Raw genomic sequence first — 7,830 nt, 5'->3', positions numbered from 1 at the left:
AGTTTGGGAAAATCCTACTGAGAAGTAGGTCATGGTTTTTTCACCTTTTAAGCCAGGTGTTTTTCACGTAAAATACTTGTGTTCTTTACTTTCCGCATTTACTATTTCAGCAATAGTAGGTTAAGGAACACTTAGAAGAACCAGGTCCTTCCATAATCAGTTTAAGCGAAAAATTGAATACCACACAAATCACCTCCCCCTCTGGTATTGAAGTTAAAACATCAATTTCCCACCTAAAATTCCCTATAAAAAGAATGATTGAGCTGCTTAAAATATAAAATAAACATGGCAACAGGACAAAGTTATCAAATTTTATCCCAAAATGATCTAAATATGCCTGCTGAGTCTGACTAATGCACTCTTTTTGACCAATGTGTACATGAAAAAGATTAACAATGGAGGAACTTTTTGTAACTTTACAATATTTATGGTCAATGTATCGTTTACATTTTCAAAAAAAAATTAATTTTAAGGGTAAATGAAAAAAATTTAAATAATTTATTTTGATTTTGTAAATTGAGAAGTAATTCGGTACAAATATTTTTAGTGATGTGAATAAGTAATATGGACGGAGAGAGTATTAATAAGAGATTTTTTCTTCCTATACAATATTTGAAATTTATTTACCAAAATTGTCCTAATTTTGTATATTACCCGCCCTAACAAGAATTACTTACAAATTATATAATTATTAGTGTCTTAAATTATGGGATTTAGTTATACCCTTTTTCTTTTTTCTCTCCTCTCCTCTTTCCCCACTCACTGCCGCCTCTCTCATCAATTTTTCCTTCTTCATCACTTTCTCTCACCATCTCTCCCTCTCTCACTATTTGTGAATGAAATTTCAGATATGAAACCGGTGAAATATGGCACAACCGCACAATATATACATGGCTTGAGGAACGAAATTAGCAGTTCATGATTTTAGGGGGGAACTGCTCATTCTTGTACCTATAATCATACATGGGATATACTCTGCTGTTATTCAGGGACATGGACTTTGGAAAATCCACGATCATCGGAGACGGCTACATCAAAGAATCCAACAACTTAAACGGGGCGACAACAATTCAAGAAACTTGTAAAGTGCCTACAATAGTGAGAATCAAATAATTAGCCTGCTTTCAAGAACATTTTGAATTGTAATTTGGAGAGGTCATAGTATTGTATAAATCTACGTAGCATATACGAATAATATAGGTGTATGGCTCAAATCAATTGTATACATTAGGCTAACAAATATATTTTTATTATATAGAAGAGCTAAGTGTGGTCGACCAAGGGAAAATTTGACATTTTACTCAATTATAAAAATGCCTTCCTCTTCCCGTGCTTCTTTCGAGAACAATCAGTTCTTTTAAAGAATGGCTTTTTGAAATCTCTACACATTTCAGGTTAGCTTTTATCTCATTTTTGCCCAAATTTCGTCCAGTTCTCTTCCTCACTCCCGAATTTCACAATTGAAATTTATGGTTGATGTCCTCACTATTCTATCTAATTCTCTCCCCAATTTCACTGCTGATGTGAAGGTTTTTCAATTGTCATCCTCACATAACTGCAATCCTTTTTTTAATAGCTATAGATTTATTCTCCAGATTATATGCCCTTCCTTCGGCAAGATTTGCCCGTGTAGCCGGTGAGATTGCCGTTTTTTTCTTCTTCTTTGTTCATTTCATTGTTTCGGTTATTATTATTTTATATTTTTGGTGACTATTTGTTGTTATTATTTTATATGGGTAATTTATGTAAAATAAGATTATTTTCTGGCAGCTCAAATTACTGGGAAAGATGTCGTTCTCGAAAAAATTCTCAGTCTGAGTTCAGTCCTATTTTATTTTATTTTATGAGTATTTTTTCTTATAATTCTATGTGGCTCCACTTAGGTTAAACAATTTGGCAACTCAAATATTGGGGGGAATTCAGTTCTTAAAGAGTGCAAATTCCTCTTTATTATTGTTACCATAGTCAAAAAGAGTGAAATTCCTCTCTTTTTTCAGTATAAATAATGAAAGTTTATGTGGATTGATTTCGTGAAGGAAGAGTATTGTTGCAGCTCGGATAGTGGAAGATTCAGTTTTTAAGAGCACAATATTTATCTGGCTTCTGATTTTAGTTGTCACATGCAAGATCATAGGTTTTTGTGCTCGACCGTATATAATTTTACTATGTGTTTAGTTGTGTGTAACGACATGTAGTAGAATTGTGGAGTTGTTATTCATATAGTACTGGAAGTTGTCAAAATCTAACTTTATATCCAAATGAAAGAGGAAAAGAATTGCTATTTCTGTTTGACATGTAAAGCTGTGTATTGAATAAGCGAATGAAGTTGCGAATGACTATACTTGGTTGCATGCACCAAATGATTATTTTCTTGGATAATATATGTGTATTAACCATGATGTATCCATAAGTGTAAGTTTATTGTTAAAAAACTTAATGCGTTTTTTTTCGTGTTGTTTGTTTTTGTTCAGATCTAAAGAAGTCTTAAATTCTAAAGTTTAATGTTAAAATGGAGATAGAAATCTTGCTAATTCCTTTTCTTTTAAGGTGTTTTAGAAGTTATGACTTGTGAGTTTCATCTATTCTATTATTCATTACTTTTAAAACACTTGATTATTGATTTCCACCTTTACTGCGTATTTGGGGGAAAAAAGAAACTGAGAATGTTTTTTTGCTTGCAATATCTTAAGTAGGAGGAACGAATTTTTAAAGAACAAACAACGGAAAAATAGGAAAAAAAGCACCAAAACAAAATCATAAATAATCCAAAATAAAAAGACAACTTCCAGGATATCACTAGAGGTTTTCTTGCGCTGGATAAAACTACTTGCAAATATAAAGATATCCATGAAGCAGAAGCATTCTCAGTAATAAGAGGCAATTGTGCTTGTTTTTCTTTATTATGTAAACTATTTTAGCATAATTGAGGGTGATAGTATTTTTTGTATGTTTATTCAGATCAGATCGATAGTGGGTTGAAGAGAAACCTATAAACTTAAGACTTAAATGTGTAGCCTAACTACATGTGAACTTTGCTATTCAAGGCTCTGAGATATTACAAGTCTTTCTTTGATTATCTGCTTTCTGAGATGACCAAGAAGATACGTCATTGTTTTGTTATTTAGTGGAATACTTTAGACTATGATGTCTTTTATCTGGAGATTTATCTTATTGCACTTACTGTGGTAGGTAAGGTTAATGATCCTGACTCAAAGAGAATGACTATTCATGATAAATGGACAATTTTCAGTAAAAGTATCATGGTAAGCTTCGTATACCTTCATTTTTTTCATCTCATACAGTCTTTCATCAAGCACCATGTACCATTACAGAGATTTCAGGACATTGTGTATGGTGAAGAACTTTGAACAGTTCTTATTTATACATGGATTGGTCAAATTAAGTTTGGCTGCCATTTTATTTGTAATTCTTACTGAATTTCTTTCCTATCACGCGATCCTCAGTGTCTTGTTTACTAACTAATGCAAAAAGGTGTGATATGTCCTTCAAAATTGTGTTACTAAAGGTACTTTTGTAACACTTCATTTTGTGTATCTGGAATATATTTAGAAGACGAGGTATACTAGTGAAAAAAGCAAAGTTGGTTTACAGAAACTTTGCTTGGATTAAGATTTTGATCGACTTTTCTATGTAGAAAATATTCCATAGAGATCCTATAGATGCTAAGATTACGCAGATGTATTCAGGTTACTCAACTAGAGAGAGCTACATTAGACTTGACAAATGCCTAAGTATCTAATCATTTATTTTATTATGCCAGCTTTTGTTGTGATAAGAAGGAATAATTTCCTAAGAAGTGTGTATATGTTTAGCTTCTAATAAGATAACAATGTATGTATAGTTTTAAGGAACTTATGGTGGTGCTACATTACATTTTGTTTTATTTCATCCCTGCGATTAACTTATTACAGGAAGATCAATACGGGAGTTGATATACTCAGCTAATAATAGGATCTAATCATTTGTAATATCAAAGCTTAAAATGCAAAAATTAGTGCTTGCATTCAATTATATTTTCATCAATTGTAGTATTCACATACTTTATATCCTGATAATATTCCAAGTTGCAAAAATCTAATCACTTCAAAGTGTAAATGTTGGACCCATGCTAGCACGGGCTATACCCATCTAGTATTAATATACACATCCAAGTTATGCTATACCTCAGGTAAATTCTGACCTTATATATGAGAAAATTACTTCTTTCTTGGCTTCAATAATTATATAACTATTATAAGCCTCAAGCAGCAATTGTAGATTGTATTTCCAAGACAAATAAATTTTGTAGTACGATAATACTTTTTCGGCATCCCGAATAATATATGGTACAACAACATACAAATTTAAAAATAAATTTCGTACAAATTTAATACAAATTGATATACATACAACAACATACATACTAAAAATAAACTTCATACTACTAATACACTTATCTACAACTTATCTATAACTTTCATACATATACATCTATTGGTAATCTGTGTTCGAAATCAGAAAATCAAAAAAGCAAACAAACGTTAGTTCAATAAACAAAAATATAAATAATTCCGAGCCCACAAGTTGCTTGTGCGTCCTTAAAAATTTAATCCCCTCACTGTTACCCAAGGTTTTCGGATTAATTCCTCCCAGAATAGAACGGAATAACTATTCTGTGATAGCGGCACTACAAATCATAAAATTTCAGCCAACTCAACAAACAGAGCAAATCACACTTGACACTTATGTTTATTTAGAAAATAATTTAATAATGTATAAAAGAGGGGAGAAGTTTTTAAATTTTTTATGTATAAAAATGAGGCCAAACCTCTAAATTTATTAGCAATGATAGGGTGAGATAGAGAAGTGCCACCCAAAAGGTGCCTCTTCCATTTTTCATTCACACTCTTTTTAAAAAAAAAATTTAACAATCCCCCACATGAATGGGGAATGGTAATATGTATAAAAACGTGCAAAAACTTGTGTAATTCGCAAGTAAGGATTAATCGTATCTGGATAAGTAGGTTTCCCTTTGAACTTTCCGTAGTGAACTTATTTTGGATATACTCGGTCAATCGGTAGATTTGATATCTTTGAACCGTCGAACTTTGATGTATACCTAGACAACCATAAGCCACACAATCAACCCTTAACCGTTTTTGGTTCTCATTGTTGTGTTCGTTTCAGCCATGAACACTGCCTGGTTTCATAAGTGCATATTGAAACCTTACAGAATTCTCCTTGAAGCTGCTTATACTTCACACTTACATAGGAGATATCTAACGTGTTATCCCGTATAAATACTATTTGATATACCCCGTATCAAACTTAAAAACTATTAAAAAACCTTAACGCTTTATCGTTGATATTGAACATTGTCTCATCACGAGAATGGGCCAAAATTGTATCTGACAATATTGAACCATCATTAATGACTTTGTTTGATCTCCTTGAATCTAGATCTTGAGATCTCCAGTCTTCTAGGTAGAGTTACTTCCACAATAATTTATCCTCGGCCATAGTCCCATTCCCTTCGATGATCTTTCAAGTACCTCTCTAGTTAGGCCTTTTGCAAGTGGATCCAACACATTATCGCTCGACTTCATGTAGTCAATTATGATAATTTTCCTAGAGAATAGTTGCCTAATGGTTTTATGTCTTCATCGTATATGACGAGATTTTCTTTTATACATAATGATCCTAAGCCTTCCTATTGCCGCTTGACCATCGCAATGTATGCAAATAGGTGCCAATATTTTGGGCTAAGATGGAATTTCTTCAAGAAATTTCGGAGCCATTCAACTTTATCACCGGCCTTGTCTAAGGATATAAACCCAACCTCCATTGTAGAGCGGCAATGCATGTTTGTTTGGATAATTTTCAAGAAAGACCAAATCATTTCTGGAAAGGCACTTAAATAACTTTCAAATTTGTAGTTTCATCACTAGTCATCAATAAGACTGAACAAGTAATGAATTCACCGACTCTTATATCAATATCCACTAAGGATTGGAGTACAAAAATTATATCATTCAGACATTATGTCTAACATTGGCTTTTGTCATGCATAAGCTAAAAGCCCCCACATTTTAAATATTTCATCAACATATCATCCACATATAATCAAATAATGACTATATGATTTGAAGCGATCACGACCCAAAATCCCCTATAGGCCGTGATGGCGCCTAACGTTACCGTCAGGCAAGCCAACGGTGAATTTTCAACTTAATTACTCATTTTACTATATATTTTTTGAAATCATAAATCCCATTAAATAAATAAAATAAAAATCCGGTACTCAGTCAAACCCGCGATCCTCCTCTTTACCAATTTCTTTTTAAGGTATAAATTACAAGATAAAGTGATAATAATTATGTGACTACAATAATGAACATCCACTAGGAACTCCCAAGACCCGGTGCTACAAGTGCATGAGCATCTACTAAAAAATATAATAAAATAAATCTGTCTGGAATAGAAATTAGACAAGAGAATGTAAGTAACTCTGATGGAGACTTTGTATACTGTGGATCATAACATGGAATGCAGCTCAGCATAAATTCCCCGTAATAGTCGTGCCTCTGCACCCAAAAGATCACCAGAAATGTATATACCTGCAGAATAAGTGTATCAAGTGTAGCATGAGTACGTAAATCAACGCATACCCAGTAAGTATCTAGCCTAACCCCGGAGAAGTAGTGATGAGGGGTCGACATCGACACTTACCAGTGGTCCAATAACTCAAATCCAGTAGGAGGCAGGGTAAATAAACAGTATAAACAAATATAGGTACGTGATACAATCCTCCTCTGAATGGTAAACTCAAGCTCTCAATTAGAAGTTACCTCATCAACCGGAGTATATATGAAATGGACCTCACCAGATAGGTCGTCACAACTCAAATTAGGAAAAAATACACGGATACGCTGGTTTCTTGTCAAATATTACGCACGACGCTGACGAGGCGAACAACCCGATCCCATACGAGTAATTATAGAAATGCCGAGGCGAACGCCCCGATCCCATAATAATGTGTACACCACCGAGGGTCGAACAAAATGAACTATAGATGAATCTATTATACTGCCGAGGCGAACGGCCCGCTCCCATAAGAGTAAGAAGCTTTAATGGGTCCTTGACCCCACTCACGAATATACGTGTGAGTTATAAAATTTAAGGGAAAACTTTGCAATGAATACGCATAACACGGGAGAAATCTGTAAGGGAAGCATAAATTATTTCGCGGATTATCAAGTAACTTGTCACATCTCTACAATAGTGGGTCTATCACCCTATGCAAGTCTACTCTCAAGTTGTATCGCGATAAAGGAATTAAACAAGCAAAGATGACTCGAATAGTATAATTATAGTATGGCGTGAACCTAAGTCTACCGAACATAATGAGGAATTCTAGCATACGCACGGACACCCATCACCTCATACGTATGTAACTCCCACAACATGTAGCACATAAGAATATAGTACCTATGGGATAAATTTCCCCTCACAGGGTTAGACATGAGACTTACCTCGCTCAGAAGTTCCATAACCGGCTCCAACACCTCTCTAACACCTCAAACCAAATGCCCATCGATCCGAACTAGTCAAACAATCATGAAAACCAATAGAAATATACCAACAACAAACAACAACAACAACCCAGTATAATTCCACTAGTGGGGTTTGGAGAGGGTAGTGTGTACGCAGACCTTACCCCTACCTGGGGTAGAGAGGCTGTTTCCAATAGACCCTCGGCATCCTTCCCTCCAAGAACTCCCCACCTTGCTCTTGGGGTGACTCGAACTCACAACCTCTTGGTTGGAAGAG

General features: G+C 34.2%; 1 long non-coding RNA gene across 1 annotated transcript; it reads left to right on the top strand.

The window, feature by feature from the left end:
- The first annotated feature begins 764 nt into the window (after positions 1-764).
- Positions 765-3,630, top strand: LOC142169483 (uncharacterized). Its single transcript, XR_012699384.1, has 2 exons — positions 765-1,636; positions 3,190-3,630. It is a non-coding gene; the product is annotated as an uncharacterized LOC142169483 (long non-coding RNA).
- The last annotated feature ends 4,200 nt before the right edge of the window (positions 3,631-7,830 follow it).

The sequence above is a fragment of the Nicotiana tabacum genome, chromosome 15 (assembly GCF_000715075.1).
Source record: "Nicotiana tabacum cultivar K326 chromosome 15, ASM71507v2, whole genome shotgun sequence".
In the NCBI taxonomy this organism is placed as follows: Eukaryota; Viridiplantae; Streptophyta; class Magnoliopsida; order Solanales; family Solanaceae; genus Nicotiana; species Nicotiana tabacum.
This window is presented reverse-complemented; position numbering and strand designations above follow the sequence as displayed.